Genomic DNA, 18066 nt, shown 5'->3' on the forward strand with positions numbered 1-18066 from the left:
GCTTGGGCAGTTAAGTGTCCGACTTCGGCTCAGGTTATGATCTCATGGTTTGTGAGTTCAAGTCCCGCGCCCGGCTCTGTGCTGACAGCTCAGAGCCTGGAGTCTGCTTCGAATTTTGTGTCTCCCTCTCTCTCTGCCTATTCCCCTGCTCACACTGTCTCTCTCGGTCTCTCAAGAATAAACAAACATTTAAAAAAAAATTTTTTTTTAATATTGTTTATAGACAGAGATGAGTTACAAAGTAAAGCAGAGGCCAAGAAATAGCACACGTATGTATGTGTGTGCGATGGCGTGGGCATGGGGGGTTGCAGAGGGGTGCCAAGATCTGAATCAAGGCTCCTAAGCAGGAAGGACTAAGGTAACTCATAACACCTCAGCTCTCACAGGGCCAACCATTTATACGACTAAAAACAACGTCTACACAAAGAGATCTAGCGTCCCCCAAGAAATCAAGAGTACCAGAGTCCCCAAGGAAATGCATATTCCATGTTCCCCCAAAAAGACAAAAACAAATTCTGGAACTTCAGACAGGCTATCAGACTCTCGCACCTACAGAAAGTACGGGTATGAAGAAAGAGGACAATTTAGAGAAAATAAGGAAAAACTATTAAGACTCTAGCTACTCACAATTATAGACGATTAAGAAGGCCAGTTGAGACTCTAATTTTGTGTAACCGCTACCAGAGGCAATGAGTGTCAGCTGTATTCCTACTTAGAAGGGTCCCTGTGGTTATCACTGGAAGAAAACTTTTTGCTAAGGAAGCTGCTGCCTCTGAACACCTTAAATCTTGCTATCACAAGCAGGTCTCTCTTTCCTGACACTAACATGAAAAATACCAAGTTTAAAAAATTTTTTGATCCTTTTATTATTTCATTCATCCAAAACACATTATGCAAGACACTGTGTAAAAAGCACAAAATGAGGGGCACCTGGGTGGCTTAGTTGGTTAAGCAACCCACCTCGGCTCAGGTCATGATCTCATGGTTCACGAGTTCGAGCCCCGCGTCGGGCTCTGTGCTGACAGCTCAGATTCTGTGTCTCCTTCTCTCTCTGCCCCTCCCCTGCTCATCCTCTGTCTCTGTCTCTCTCAGTTTCTCTCAAAAATAAATAAACATTAAAAAAAACTTTTTTAAAGCACAAAATGAAACAAATTCCATTCCAAAGCATTAAATCTGATCTGTGAGACACAACAGACATTGCTGTAATACAATCCTGAATACGGTAAGAGCCATATGTGATCCTCTGGAAGTTCAAAGAAAGGTATGGCTTCTTCCAACGGAGAAGATCAAAGGAACTTCGCTGGAAAAAGTGGTTTTTGAATTGAGTTTTAAAGGGCAGGCAGCATATAGATACCCTGGGTCAGTGTGAAAGGCAGGAGACAGAGGAGTTTTCCAGATGGGGGTACAAGGAAACAAAAGTAGAGAAGCATGGGAAATGTGCTGGTAACATCATGGGTTTAGCTGGGTTCCAGTAATACAGTTTATGAAAGATAATGGCACAAGAACCTAAATGTAACTTGGAACAGAAAATGGTGGATGTCAAATAATCATCTCATACAAGACAACAAGAGACATATGAGAGACATATGAGACAACAGGAAGTTAATAAGGGGTTTTAAATAGTGTAGCAACATACAGTTAATACTGTACAACTCTTCTTTCTCCATCTGCCAACTTTAAAAGCTGGCCATTTCTGCACTAAACTAAACTTGAAAAATAAGCATGTCAGATTCATTCCACAGCCATAGTTTCTTGGAGAGCCCTGAAGCATTCTTCAGCTCTGAATATGAAATCATTTTCCTGGTCGGAGAGGAGAGGACAACTTTCCAAGTGTTCCATTACAACCCTCAGACTGAAAATAACTTTTAATGAGACTTTTCCAAATAATTTCCTTTATTTAGACTAGCAAAAGTTTCTTCTAGTTCAACAGGTCTTTTCTAAACAAAACATCCTACAATTCATTCCTTAATAGATGATATTAATTGAACTTATTTAATCCTTTTCATAGTTCATCATTTTTTCCCCACTTTAAACATTGTTTTAATTAAATTTGATAGTAAGGTCATACTTCTAATAAAGTTTATTACCTCATGTTGTCCTAAGCAAAGATTGAACCCTGACTGCGCTGGACATGTAGCAGTGTTAAGCAGAGTTGTAAGTTGAGGATGTAAGAACTGGACAGAGTGATGGAAGGTTAGATTTATACTGGAAAACCTTAGAAATAATCTTCATTCTCTCCCCTCATGGGCCAAAGCTTTTCCTTCTTTTAGACTGGCATTTCTTACAATATTTACTACCAAAAACTAGCATTTAAAACAACCGAGGATGCTTGTTCAATTGCAAACATTCTCCTGACACAATCCACCAGATACTCAAAAATCCACAGTCTTAAATTCCCCACGTAGCTCCTCTGTACAGTCAAGCTTATTAATTGCTTTAGATTGTGGTTCCTCCTTTGGATACTTGAATCCCTCTCTTTACTCGGTCTACAAACAGAATGTGCATATTCCTGTTAGGCAAAGACTTTGGAATGTTTTCAGTTATGTTTAAAGATACAGACTTACATTATAAGACTATAGTTACAACCTATGATTTCACGAAACTTTTACAAAATCCCTGGAGAGTACTCTTCCTCTAAAAACTGCAGGGGAGTATAAACAAGCCTCATTGTTTCTTCATCTGAAAAATGAGAAGAATAAAACCTTTCTCTTCCACATACTACATATTCCAGAAACCTTACTTAAGGATGCCTTCTCAAACAGGATTCACATATTGAAGCGCTTTTAAAAGTGTCCAGGGCTAACCATTTATCATACAAATAAAACATGGGGAGGAAAAGAAAAGTAAAGTTTTGGTCCTGAAAGGGGGGGGGGGGGGGGGGAGGCAACAGCGGCTTTTAATTTCTTGCAGAAACCATTAGATAGTTAAAGATTTAGATAAAAGTACTAATATTTCTCAATCACTCAAGAATTTGAAAGAATGGCAAACTATTTTTAATTTTTTTAAGTTTGCTAAGTTTTTATTTAAATTCCACTTAGTTAACATACAGTGTAACGCTAGTTTGGGGAGTAGAACTCAGTGATTCAACACTTGCATAGAACACCCAGTGCTCATCACAACTGCCCTCCTGAATCCCTGTCACCTATTCCTCCCATCTCCCACCCACCTCTCCTCTGGTACCACCAGTTTGTTCTCTATAGTTAAGAGTCTGTTTCTTGGTTTGCCTACCTTCTTTCCCCCACCTTTGCTCATCTGTTTTGTTTCTTGAATTCCACGAGTGAAACCACATGGTATTTGTCTTTCTCTGACTTCTTTTGCTCAGCATAATACTCTCTAGCTCTATCCAGGTTATTGTAAATGGCAGGATTTCATTCTTTTTTTTTTTTTTAATTTTTTTTTTTTTAACGTTTATTTATTTTTGAGACAGAGAGAGACAGAGCATGAACGGGGGAGGGGCAGAGAGAGAGAGAGACACAGAATCGGAAGCAGGCTCCAGGCTCTGAGCCATCAGCCCAGAGCCCGACACGGGGCTCGAACTCACGGACCGTGAGATCGTGACCTCAGCTGAAGTCGGACGCTTAACCGACTGCGCCACCCAGGGGCCCCAGGATTTCATTCTTTTTTATGGCTGAATAATATTCCATTTTGCGTGTGTGTGTGTGTGTGTACACATCTCACTTCTTTATCCAAGAATGGCAAACTCCTATGTTAAGGATTTCTGCCTACAGTTTATACTAATTGGATTCTCTGAAGTTTCATTTGCCCCAATTTAAACAGTGTACAACCACATTGTTACACAGTTACATGGTTCTGAGAATCTCAAGAGGTGTGTGCTGCATTGAGTGAATTGTAATATTTGTAAAGGGTATCATTTATAAAAGGGAACCCTCAGAGTAGATGGCGTGGAAAGACCAGGAGAAGGAAGCTGCCTTCCGCTGAAGTCAACAAGCATCTGACACAGGCAAGGAATGCATCCTTATGAACAGAACATTAAGGACAGAAAATTGGAAGCCAAGTCATTAGGTCTTAATCATGCCTTACCACCTGCCTCCATTTACTTTAGGACTAGACTGAAGAACCAAGCTCAGAATAGTAAACTTCAACATTTACCCAAGGCTGCTGTTTGCAGTACAGAAGCCATGAAGATAGTTTTCAAGTACAGGACATCATTTTGAAAATGCAATGACGTACCATAAACCACCTTTGTCTACATGGGTATCAATGAAGCAGTAAGAGGTTGTTCAAAAATAGTATTTCTCTAAGAAAAAGACTGTTGTAAATTATTTTCTTTAATTTATCACTTACAAGAGCACTAAAAATCATGATATACTTAGGGATAAATATAGCGAAATACATGCAAGACCTGACTTCAAACCATTTCTGTGAGATACTGAAGACTTAAATAAAGAGCAATGCCATGTTCATCATTCAGAAGAATCAATACTGTTATGTCAGTTCTCTTGAAATTCATCTACAGAGTCAATGCAACCTCAGTCAAAATCCTGGAGGGTTTTTCTTAGAAATGTACAAGTTAATAGTCAACTTTATATAAAAATGCAAAGGAATTAGAACAGCCAAAATAATTCTACAGAAGAGCCAAGTTGGAAAATTCACACTACCTGATTTTAAAGACAGTAATCGAAACTGCCATATTGACAAAGGATAGAAACAAAGACCCGTGGAACAGAACAGAGAGCACAGAAACAGGAACCACAAACATGTGGTCAATTGGTCTTACAAAGATACCACGGTAGTTGATGAAAAAAGAACAGTCTTTTCCACAAATGATACTTAAACAGCTGGATATACATATGGGGGGGGGGGGGGCACAAAAAGTGAATCTCCAGCCTTACCTCATCCTATGTACCAAAATTAACTCAAAATCGATCACAGACCCAAACATAAAAACAAAACCTTAAAATTTCTAGAAGAAAACATAGAAGAGATCACCTTTGTGACCTGAGTTTGGGCAAAGATTCCTTAGACAAGCCACAAAATACTTGAACCGCTTAAATAAAAGATAACTAAATTCAGCTTCATCAGAAAACCTTTTAGTCCCTGAAAAACACTTTAGGACTATGAAAATTGGCAAGACATAAACTAGGAGAATATACTTCCAAGATATATGTCCGATAAAGATTTGTATCCAGAACATATATATTTTTTTAACCTACAGTTCAATAATAAAACAATCCAATATTTAAAAATATGCAAAAGATCTGAACAGATCCTTCAGCAAAGGTACACAAATAACAAACAAGCATGTAAAAAAATGCTCAACATCATCAGGGAAATGCAAATTAAAACCAAAGTGAGGTATCACTAAAACCAAAGTGACGTGTTACTATAAATAAATATATATATATATATATATATATATATATATATATATATATATATATATATATATACACACACACACACCCATAAAAATGAGTGGAATTAATAAGACTGCCAACATCCAAGTGTTGGTAAAGGATTTGGAACAACTGGAACTCTATTACAGTGTTGGATGGAATGTAAAATGGTACAGCCACTTTGGAAAACACAACTGGTGAACTTTACTATATGTAAATTATACCTCAGTAAAGATGATCTCTCAGTAAAGATGATCAAAAAACAGTATTTCAAAGTAATTGCTTTAGATTCATTTATTTACTTCATTACCGAGCACAGCTTTCCTTTTAAAAAGTTTTTCTTGGGGCGCCTGGGTGGCACAGTCGGTTAAGCGTCCGACTTCAGCCAGGTCACGATCTCGCGGTCCGTGAGTTCGAGCCCCGCGTCAGGCTCTGGGCTGATGGCTCGGAGCCTGGAGCCTGGACCCTGTTTCCGATTCTCTGTCTCCCTCTCTCTCTGCCCCTCCCCCGTTCATGCTCTGTCTCTCTCTGTCCCAAAAATAAATTAAAAATGTTGAAAAAAAAAATTAAAAAAAAAAAAAAAGTTTTTCTTGGTATTTTGTTTTTTTACTTGCTCCAACTAGAAAGAAAACCACAAGCAAACATGCCATCAACTTCATCAGTTAACACTTTTGCAAGAAATAAAGCACTCTGAGGGGGTCCTATAAACCTCTTCGTTTTTCAAAACATTTACATCATAAATCACTCAAAGAATTTAAAATTCTAGAATTTGTGTCACAGTTTTTTTCACCTAGGTCTCAATTACCTCCACACCTCCAACTATTACTGTATCTTCACTGTCATTTCATGAGATTTAATCCACCATCTCCATCCAACCCTCCCCTCCCCCCACATATCCCAGTTTCCTAGATACAGGATTTACCTTCTAAGATAAAAAACAAAAAACAAAACAAAACAAACAATGTGTGCTAACAACCTGAAAACTGAATCTTAAAAGTCAAGTTTCCCTTAGATATTTTATGGTTTGTCCTTAGATCTTCCATAACTTCAAATTTAACACTACAAACCCAGCCTCATGTCTCTATAATCAGCCTCAGGTCTTTCTTGGCATCCTCAGATCACAAGATTAAAGCCAACAATAGTTTCAACCTGTGATCATATGGTCAAAATTAATCTTTTTTTTTTTTTTTTTTTTTTTTTTAGTCATTAGGTCAAGTTCTCAGACAATGCTTGAACAGGCTGGGCTGAGTGGAAGCTAGAAGCAGTTCCTCTGAAACCGGTCACTGTTGAGGACACTTGCTGAATGTGATAGATAATAGAACATAGTCCTCAATCTATTACAAGTGTTCAGTCCACTGGGTTTTAGATGGGACTTGGAAAGTTATACCTGAAAATATAAGCCAAGTAGTTGTGTCAAGGCTCTTGTGAAGATAACTAGTGGTGGCCTTAAGGGTAACCAGCATCTCCCTAATGATGGTATTTCTAGAACCCGAAGATGCTACTGCAAGGCATCGTCTGGTCCACCAAGTGGACGTAGAATATACGCAGTCTCCACCCCCTTAATACAGCTCTCCATTCCTTACAAAACCTGAACCATATTTCTTTAACATTTATTTATTTTTGAGAGACAGAGACAGAGCACAAGCAGGGGAGGGGCAGAGACAGAGGGAGACACAGAATCTGAAGCAGGCTCCAGACTCGGTCAGCACAGAGCCCGATGCAGGGCTCGAACCCATGAACTGTGAGATCATGACCTGAGCCAAAGTCGGACGCCCAACCGACTGAGCCACCCAGGTACCCCAACCTGAGCCTTATTTCTAATTCACTTTCTTCCTATCTCCCTGCACCCAAGTCTAATTAGAAATCAAAACCAATTTATATTTCTGTATTTCAGTGAAATCATCAATATGCTGTTTTACTACTCTAACAGAGATAAACACCCACAGACACCTCAATTCCCCCATGACTTCAAAAAAATAACTTCTTTTAAAACACGTAAGGGGCACCTGGGTGTCTCAGTCGGTTAAGCACCCAACTCTTGATTTTGGCTTGCGTCATGATCTCAGTTCATGAGTTCTAGCCCCACATCAGGCTCTGTGCTGATGGTGTGGAGCCTGCTTGGGATTCTCCGTCTCCCTCTCTCTCTCTGACCCTCCCCCACTATCAAAAATAAACAAATATTGAAAAATAAATAAAACACTTAGTTAAAAGTTCATCAAGATCCACATGAATGACACACAAGAGTAGGAGAGAGCATATGGGCTGAAAGTTCTGTTACATATCTAGTCATTCCAAAATTTACTTTTAAGATGGTATCTTACCTTTGTCAATCCCCTACCCCCCCTTTTTTTTAAAAGATTTAGCACTTAATTTTCTGAAGCACTATGGTCATAGCATCTAGCACATCCTTCTTCTCAGTACATACTCAATGAATCTTTTAATTAACAAATGGATTGATAAAAAGAGCCACAATCACACTGTGATCAAGGTCATCCACTGGCACTAAAAAAAAAAAACAAAACAAAACAAAACAAAAAACAACTTTTCCAAACCATTATGGTACTTTTTAGTATACAGAAATTTTGTTTTTTTTCTTTCTTTCTTTTTTTTTTTTAGGGTCAGCTCAACTACTTGCTAGGTCACACTTTTCTTTTCTTGTGAAAGTTGATCACACACATATTTCCATAGCAGACATTATGAGTTACCGTTCAGGTGTTAGAACAATGCAGTGTTTACATTACCTAGTAGAAATTCTTGGCTAATGCACCTTAATTAATAAGTCACTTAAATTATTTTCTAAAAGATGGTGTCAAAGGTCAACCTCAGCCTACCCATATGCGTTATTTAATTGCCTGTATGACTCTTCAGTTCCTAGAATGGCATTTCCAAGTTTACAAAAGATGTTGACACAACAAAGTTCACTTCAAACAACATAAGGAGTTGTCTAAGACAACTAGGGCACCTAAGTCATTTTAAGGGGTGTTGGGAGGAGGATTCACAATTCCTTTTTATTACCAGGCAGGAAGGCAGGTAATATGATGTTCATTCTGGCAGAAGATAACCTAAAAGCTTGAAATCAGATGGAACACCCTGGGTTTCTTATTTTGGCTGTTGATGTTGAACAGCACTTCTAACCAAGCATTTATAACAAGCTGCCAAAAAGGATTAGTTTCAAAAGGAGTAACTCACCCCTTCTACCTTCTATTTTCTGCCCCCCTTCTTAATCCCATGAAATAGGCCAGCATCTTTTTTCCCCACTACAAAAAGCCTAGGATAAAGAGAACCTCTGGTAGCAGAAAAGATGTAAACTCCCTTCTAGGTTCAGATTCAATTTTCCACAACTCTGGAGACGCTACATGTGAAGCCGTTCAACAGAGAACTGGCATCTGCTCCCCTGACTGCTTCACCAGTGGTTTAGAATCAGACACCCAGAGTCGATCTCAGTGGAGGAGAAACTTTGTTTTCAGGAAGTAAACCAAAAGAAACTTGCTTTCTGCTTCTTTTTTTTTAATTGGGGGGGGGGGAGGGGAGGAAGAGGAAGAGGGAGGGAGGGAGGGAGGGAGAGAGGGAGAGAGGGAGAGAAGGAGAGAGGGAAAGAGAGAAACTTAGTTAAGCAAGCTCCATGCTCAGTGCAGAGCCTGCCACAGGGCTGGAGCCCGACAGGAGCTCGATCCCACGACCCTGGAATCACGACCTGAGCCAAAATCAAGAGTCGGGCACTCAACTGACTGAGCCACTCAGGCATCCTAAAACTTGCATTCTTTTTAACAGTGGCTAACTCAGTACCTTTCTTCAGATTTGGAGACTTCACAATAAGGAACACAGTCCCTTTAAAATCTCAAGCAGAAGACCGCCCGAAGATAAAATTTGTTGGTTCGTTCATTTGTTTGTTTTAAATCTGACAAAAAGACATGTCCCATAGCCAGTTCATGTCCGGCACACTGCTGGAACTCAGAACCAATTTATTTTGATACCAGAAACCATTCGACACAAATGATTTTCCAGACTGAAAGTATTACATGAGGCACCTGTTTTGGGAAAGCTCAGATCCATACTCTCGCGGTTTTCTCTCTTCATTCCCTTCTCTTTACCATTAAATACGTATTCAATGAATAAGTTACTGAATACATCAATAAAAGCAAGTTTTAATACTAAACATAGCCTAAGACAAGTGAAACTATCAGACTAGCAAAATTGATAACCATGGCAGAGACCTGCTTTTACTAAGCATTTTTCTCTTGGTGCATATATTTAGCCAGCCTACAGTTCTCATTCTCCTTTGCAGGTCTGGCCAATGAAGTAAAACTGCACATGACTCAGGCTACTTCCAAACCTGGTTTGGGAAACCTCCCAGGTATGCACCTGCTTGTTTGTTCTTCCTTTGATTGGAGACAACCTCAAGGCAAAGCTGAAGCTCTATGTTGAAAACACCTTCACCTGGGTCTGTGATTAACTGTGTAGAATGTAACCCCTGAAGGTCAACAGCACCAACTTGGATTGTTATATGAATGACAAGATTATGCAAATCATCACACATCGTGGTATATGTAGCTGTTTGAATTGTGGCCTGCAGAAAGATAGGTCTAGGCGCTAACCCCAAACAAGTGAATGCAACTGTATTTGGAAAAAGGGTCTTTGCAGATGTAATAAAGTTAAGGCCCTTGAAATGTGAGCATCCTAGCCTACCCAGGTGGGCCTTCAATCCAATAATAAATGTCCCTATAAGACACAGAAGAGGAGTAAATAAGGGGAGAAAAGAAGGAAGGCCATGTAAAGATGGAGGCAGAGACTGGAGACATTCAGCCACATGCCAAGGAATGCCTAAGAGCCACTGGAAGCTGGGAGAGGCAAGGAAGGATTCTCCCCTAGAGCTTTGGTGGGAACATGATCCAGCTGACAACTTGAGTTTGGACTTCTGTCCTCTCTAGAACTGCAACAGAATACTTTTCTGCTTCTTTAAGCCACAAAGTTTGTAGTGATGTGTTATGGCAGCCACAGAAAACTAACACAGCATCTTTTTGTCACTTTAACTGGAAGTTAATAACAGAGAAGGTATCTCTATCAAGTGACTTAAATCAGAGTACTTCCTGCATCTTTGATAGGATACATTGTAGGGACACGAAACTGCAAAAAAAAAAAAAAAAAAAAAAGTATCCACTCAGTAATTTTAGTAACTAATATTTTGGTTAGTAAGGATATCGGTATGTTATTTTAAAACATTTTTTACATTACAGAAAACACAAATTTATGTTATGATTCCAACAATTCAATATAAAAGTGATAATTATAAAATCAAAGAAATTAAGTAAATTAATATTTCAAATTGACTTGGAAATATCAATATGAACTCATAATTATTACATATATTTTGAAGGTCTAGGCTCTCATGTTTTTCCCTCTAATATCACCCCACACTAAAAAAAATAGGGCTCCTTAGAGAAACATCTTATTCTAGGTCCAGGACAAGGAAGGTACAAGTTAAGCCTAAGAGATGGGTTTTGCACTTGTAAAGTACAAAGCTTGTAAAACAAGCTCTCAAGACTTAACAGAGTCACATCAAAAGGGCACAGGAACCAGCATGAAAGTGTCCTCATACATCAAAGTACTGATAACACGAGCTTCAAAATAATATTGTATTGGCTGAAGTACACGGACTATGAAAATCCGAGTTCACAAGGATACTCTTAACAGAAAGCCAGAGGGAACTCATTTGCCACCTTTTGAGGTATCTTTTCAACTAAATCTTTACTTTGAAAAATGGCAAAGGGAAGGAAAGAATTCTAGGCATAATTACATTCCAGGGTAAACCAAAACCCAGCTGAAGGCTCTAGTTGCTGGCTTACCACAGGAGGGAAATGAAATTATAAAATCACCTTTGTGCAATTCCTCCAGAAAGCGATGCAGCATAAGGTATCAGTTGGTTTTACACCCACCTGGCACAAGGCTGGTAGGTATCCAGACACATATACCGTGTGAAAGCAACATACCACAGATTCCTTTAGGCTCAAGGGAAAAAAGAAAATTATAGGACAGACCAGTACTGTGTAATGATGAGACATCATTTGTCTCCTATGATGTTCTAGAAAAAGATATTCAGCATCAACCTATCATGCCTTTACCACTAACCTCTAACTTCTGGTTAACAGAAAATTCAGGAGTTCAGGCGTCTCTAAGAAATAGTTGGGTAAGTGCAGGAAACAAAACACTCTACAAGACAGCTTGCCTCGTTTCTTCACTATAGGGCATCACGTTCTAGATTCAAGGAGATTTCAAGCATAGCCAGATGGAACGTGTGATCGATGCGGAACTAGATCCTCATATGAACAAACCATATGAAGAGAACATTACAGAAAATTGGGAAATACGAACTGGGCAATACAGAGTCTTAAGGAATTATTCGTTTTATTTGTGACGTTATTGGCTGTAAGAGAAAATTCTCACTTTTATAAGATGCACACTGTATTTTCTAACAAGATAAAACTACAAAACAAAATACCAAACAAAAAATCCACTACTGCAGAGCCAAAACAAAGATCACATCGAGGAGAAAGGCCACATATCAAAATGACAACAGACAACTAAGGGTTTGAAAGAGAATTTTAAAAGGATTGCACAGATTGCAAAAACCTAGTCATGATTTAAAATTAGATAGCATTTCAACATTCCAGTTAGGGAAATATGGTAAAAATTCAAACAATTTTAACGTCAAACAATATTAAATATAGTAAAAACATCAGCTAGGCAGATGACTGAATTAGGGGCAGCGGGTGGAGAAATGGCTGTCTGCTAAACCCAACAGCTGGTAAAGCCACAATGAAGTTAGTGTGGCTAAATGTAGAATCAAAGCCTGGAACTTGGGGATAGGGGCTGAGGGCAGATGAAGTCTGGAGTCTGGGAGCAAGGAGCAGGGACAGTAGAGCAAGAAGGCTACTGCTACATCACTATCTTTCCCTTCCTTTCTCACTGTCTATACACCATCCATAGGCTTGCTCAAAGGACTACCATGGCAGCCATCAACACTCAAATGGGCTATATAACCTGTTCCTACCAATGTTACTATTCATTTATCACCCCTCACTCCAAGGACAAGCCCTTATCACCTAGAATCTGATGGTCCACAGTAATTAACTTATCCATATCTAGTAATATTTGCTTACCTGGCAGACAAGAACTCTAGCTAGCTTACAACAACATGAACGTTAAAAAAAAAAAAAAAAAAAAAAAAAAAAATCAGCAATATATTGCTCTCTAATTTTTTAGTAAATCATATTCTAGCAGCAAATTGGCTTAACTACCAATACAAGTTATCCAATGAGTAACTTTCTTGTCTTCTGAAAGAAACAGTATTAGGAAATACAAATGGAAGGTTTAAAAACAATTGTATTCTTCATGACTAAATATATTCAAATGACGTCGGTCAGCTGTGCTGAAAAAAGACAAAAAAGCAACTCTTGCTGTAGTGGATATCTCAGTGCCACTGGCCTGACTCCGCTCTGCTCCGGCTGAGTGGCAGCAGGGCTTTCCCCTTTCCTGATCAGGCTGCCTGCCAAGCCCTGAGGGCTGAAATCCAACCTCCCTGAAGTACTTAACACAGGAAGCTGACTCTAAGTGGGTATAATTTCCTGCCACCTCTTCACTCTCACCTTTGTTTTTGTTGGTTTTAACCTCCTTCTCTCATATCATCCCATACAAGTGAAGGAAGGGGGAGACCCCCATCTCTCACTAAGGCTACCATGCAAAACAAGCGCCAGCCATTAGGGGGCAAGGTCGAGCCATGCCAAACCACCCCCATAACTCACACATCATGCCACCGACACCGGCAAAGCCACAGGGCAAGTTTCTAACCAAGCCCAGGTGTGGCACCGCTAACATTTCAGGACTGCATTACACATTCATGGAATCTACACCCATCAGCATTAGTCATCTGCAACGTCCTGAATTCTTGACTAACCACTTCCACTTAATCACTAAGCAGAGGCACATTTAGGAACTAAGCCCCACTCCTCCAAGAAAATCCCCTGACAAGTCACAGGAGCTACTTACCTAAGTGCAAGTTTCACTTCCATGAACCGTGTCTGGGTCCCTAGTGTAAAAGGGACTAAGTCAAAGGACTCATGGCTGGAGTTTGGAAATCGGTGTTCTCATGTCACTAATGAGCCCAGGGGGGCCTTGGGGTTGGCCTTGTCATTAATGCTCTTAAACCTCAGTTTCATCACTGATTCGAGAACAGGTGGGAAAAGCAAAAGGTCTTTTCACTTTACTTCATATGCTCCAATACAGATACTTTTGTTTGGACAAGTGTATGCTAACTTTTCCAGTAGAAAAAAAAAAAAAAAAAAAAAGGCTTGAAATAAATGCAACCCTTCTACCAACCCTTCCAGACACAATGACCTGAAAGTCTTGGGTTCATCTGAGATCCTAAAGTTCCTGAAATGCAGCCTTTACTCTAAGCTTTGGAAAGTAGCCAGGACCCCAAGTCCCAAACAGTACAGTCAGGGTCTGCATTGAGGGAGCATTGAAAACTGAGGCAGGAGCGAGAGCAAGGGGATTTCTCTCCTCGTAAGTGTAGAGCCCACTGAAAGAGCTCCCTCATTGCTACGCAGCTTCTGGGTTTTCATCGGCAGTTGTCAGAGCAACCTAACATTTCCGGCTTTTTATTCTCACATGGTCACTTCAAGCTATCAAAAACGTGCCTCAGTGTCCTCAAATTGAAGCCCTCATGGGAACCCTGCCCACTTACTCCAACAGAGAAATACGTTCTCTGGAATGCGCTTCACACTACCCAAAATCCAGCAAGGAAGTCTCTCTTCCTTCGGCTTCCGTAGCCCCACCGGGACCAGAGTTAGACAGTTCTCTTAAGCTACTTTAACCGCTGAGACCCGCTAGAAGTTCAGGTCAACTTTATATTTATGGAGTCATCTAGGAAAGGACTATGGGACACCACCAGAACACTGTTACCACACACAGCTTTGGGGATTTAAAAATGTTTATTTTGAAAAATGTTTATTTTGGTGGCACCTGGGTGGCTCAGTCAGTTAAGCCAACTTCAGCTCAGGTCATGATGTCACAGTTCCCGAGTTCGAGCCCTGAGTCAGGCTCTGCATGCTGACAGCATACAGCCTGCTTTGAATCCTGTCTCCCTGTCTCTCTGCCCCTCCCTTGCTTGTGTACATGCATGAACATTCTCTCTCTCTCTCAAAAATAAACGAATACACATTTTTTTAAAATGTTTATTTTGCTCCTAGAATTAGGAGCTGGACTTCCAGCTGACCATGGGTAGGTGGACACAGAGTGTCCTTGCAGAAATGCCCATACAGACTCCTTCAGATCTAGGGCAGGCACCCTTCCCACTTCTAAGGAGCTCTGAGAATTGGGCAGTGATGTTTAGTTTCATTTATCACAAGCAGATTACACCAGCAGGGAGAGGAAGGTGCAAAGGGTAAACAGAAACAGCAAACCATTACTTCTAGGCCACCTCTCCCACCAACCTTCTCTCTTCCGCCTCCTCTTTCTTCTCCACCGTCTCTCAAACATATCATTTAGCTATTCTTTCTTTCACTCAGCATACTTTCAGTAAGCAGTGATTATGCTTCAGGCACTAAGCACGGTACTAGAGATACACAAAAAAATGATGCAAGGCCCATGCCCTTGAGTAACTCATTCTTGGTTGGGGGCGCGGTGGGGGGGCATATTTCAACACAGAAAACAAAGTGACAGACTAACACAACTAGGAAAGTATAAAAAGGTTGATGAATTATATCCAATTTGATGGTCTTTCCTAGGCCAAATCATGATAAATTATTTTATCTGGACCCTTCCTATTTGCTTCTTCAGAGAAAAACATTATATTCAATGCACCAATTTGCTCAATGTCCACAGCATGGAGAAACTTTGCAATCAAGAGCAATATAATTTTTGTTCACCAGTAATCCCATATTTTACGTTCATCTTGTTCAAAAAGATAACTTATGAAAGTTTAGGACTCCTTACAAGGTTGTTTTTAAGGGAAGAAATCAGTGTGGAGGGATAATGTGGCCAGAAAACATTAGATGAAGCCACACATGAGGCTGGTGAACATAAAGCTTAACACTAAGGTACGTGTACTTGGTAAGGGCAGGACACAAATTTGGCTCTGAGCAATCCAGCAGCAAAGGAAAGAAAAAAAAAAAAAAAAAAGGAGAAACATGACCAGTTCCATGACTCATATTGTCCACGTGACAATTTTTCATGGAACTGAAACGTGAAATAACTTCTCCATTAGCCCTCCAGTATTCTTGGTCACATACTTCTTTTGGAATAAAATGTCTGTAATACTCCCATTTCACTTTGTGCACCCTGCACACTTTGCCTATAACAGGTATCTTACGATAATAATGTATCTTTACTATTTGCTCACAAAGAAATAAAATTCGTATTTGGATTCCATATAGTGTTTGGGGACAAAGTATACGTGCCAGATATCAATGACAACACACTACAGCCACTGTTTTAAGACTTCACAAATAAGACACAAGGTTTGCCGTGGTATTTTCCTGGACTGAAAATCTATAGCTATGGCTTTTGCTGATAGCACCAAACAACATGCATGCAAACCATCAAGCATATTTAGGTAATATAGGATGATAGATTCGATACAGTAAATTTCCCTGAATCTTTTGAAGACAAGTTGATTACAAAAAATAATAATGGTACCAGTATTTAATATCTGGGCCCCTCAGAGGCAGCAGAAGCAGCAACACCATTCATGAAGCACCTACAGTGTGGCAAATGTTAGCCCATATATGTACGTATTGTACATATATTGCCTCCAATCTTCAAAATAATTTCAAAATATTAGTTGTGGGACTCAATGTGGGGCTTGAACTCAGGACCCTGAAATTAAGAGTCTCATGCTCTTGTTGACTGAGACAGCCAGGTGTCCCCCCCTTTTTTCTCCCAATTTTTTTAAATTTATTTTTACTTTTGAGAGAGAGAGAGGAAGAGCAAGTATGCACATAGGAGAGGGACAGAGGAAGACAATCCCAAGCAGGCTCCACACTCAGCACAGAGCCCAATTCAGGGCTCGATCTCACAACCTGAGCTGAAATCAAGAATCAGATGCCTAACTGAATGAGCTGCCTCCTTTAAAATGTTAGCATTAACTACATTTTACAACTGAGGAAAAAATGAAGATTATGTAAACAAATACTTTACTTTTTAATTTTATGTTGTAAATTTTCAAATATACACGCAAGTTGAGAGTTTAATAGACCCCAACATATCCCAACACCATGACTGAACAATCATCAAGAATTTCCCACATTTCCTTATTTTAATCCTTTTTTGTTTTCCTTTGCTGAAGTATTTTATATCCATATTCCAGTCATATTCCATTCCTACATCAGGGCACATTTCTTTAAAAATAAAGATAGATTCTTTATACAACCACAATGCCAAAATCAAACCTAACCAAGTCAACAATTTCTTAGAATCATCCGCTAATTTCTTTGGAGAAACTCTCCAATTTTCTTTAAAAAAGTCTTTTTATAGTTAGTTTGTTCTTATCAAGACCCAAAAAGATCCACACACACATTGTTATTTCTCTTAAATTCTCCTCCCCTCTTTTTAGCCTATCTTTGATTGTTGCAAAAGCAAATATATTTTTATTTGAGATATAACTCATACACCATAAAATGCACACTCTTAAAGAGGTGTACAATTTTACTCTATTTGCAAGGCAATGCAACTATCACCACAATATAATTCCCACCACCAAGTAACTTGGTGTCATTTCCATCACACCCAAACAAAACAAAAACAGAAAACACAGAAACAATTGCGCACCCATGAATAGCCACTCCCTTCTCCCTTCCAGTTCATGACAATCAGTAGTCTATTTTCTCTATGGATTTTTCTATTCAGGACATTTCATACAAATGGAATTTTTTTTTTACATTTTATTTTTAAGTAATCTCTACACCCAACATGGGACTTGAACTCATAACCCTGAGATCAAGAGTTGCATGCTCTACTGACTAAGCCAGACTGGCACCCCACCATACAAATGGAATTTTAAAAGCAAATACATTTTGAGAGGCCACGAGGTTAGGTAACATAGATAGATATAGGTTAGGTACCAAATATAAATATCTGACATGGTCCATGTAGATAACAAGACAAACATTCCACCAATAAACATCGATATCTGACATTTACCATATGAATGCTTTAAGCTCATAGTTTTTACCTTTCTCCTCACAAATATAAACAGGAGAAATGATGTTTAGGTGTGTGACACACCAATGGGTTACCCATATGTGACTAAAAGCTTTCTGCTGCTACAATTTTCTAAATTACTGATGGTTAATCTAACATAGCAGTTCACCATAGTGATAATGTGGGCAGGCAAGGCTTGGTACCTAAGTTACAACCACCTGCCTTCCTTCCTCTCTCTCTCTTTCTCTCTCTCTCTCTCCCCACCGCCACCCCCCTCTCTCAGGAAAGCCTATCAAACTGCAAGCCAGAGAAACAGATACAACCTGTGGTTTTTATTTATTGCTCAGTAGCTCATTCATATACTTGAGCACTTTGTGAGGAAGGGAGCCAAGAGCAGTGGGTAAGCATACAACTCCCTGAATCTGCATGTTTTCCAGAATCAGACCACCTAGGCCATTTTACCATTAAACAGCTAGGTCACCTTCAGCAATGATTTTTTTTTTCCTCTGTTTTC

The 18066-nt window shown here is 39.5% G+C and overlaps 1 protein-coding gene across 9 annotated transcripts in view; it reads right to left on the bottom strand.

The window, feature by feature from the left end:
- Positions 1 to 18066, bottom strand: part of FMNL2 (formin like 2) — a 313662-nt gene that overhangs the window by 111835 nt on the left and 183761 nt on the right. The window lies entirely within an intron of this gene.

Source organism: Panthera onca, chromosome C1 (genome assembly GCF_046562875.1).
Source record: "Panthera onca isolate mPanOnc1 chromosome C1, mPanOnc1 haplotype 2, whole genome shotgun sequence".
In the NCBI taxonomy this organism is placed as follows: Eukaryota; Metazoa; Chordata; class Mammalia; order Carnivora; family Felidae; genus Panthera; species Panthera onca.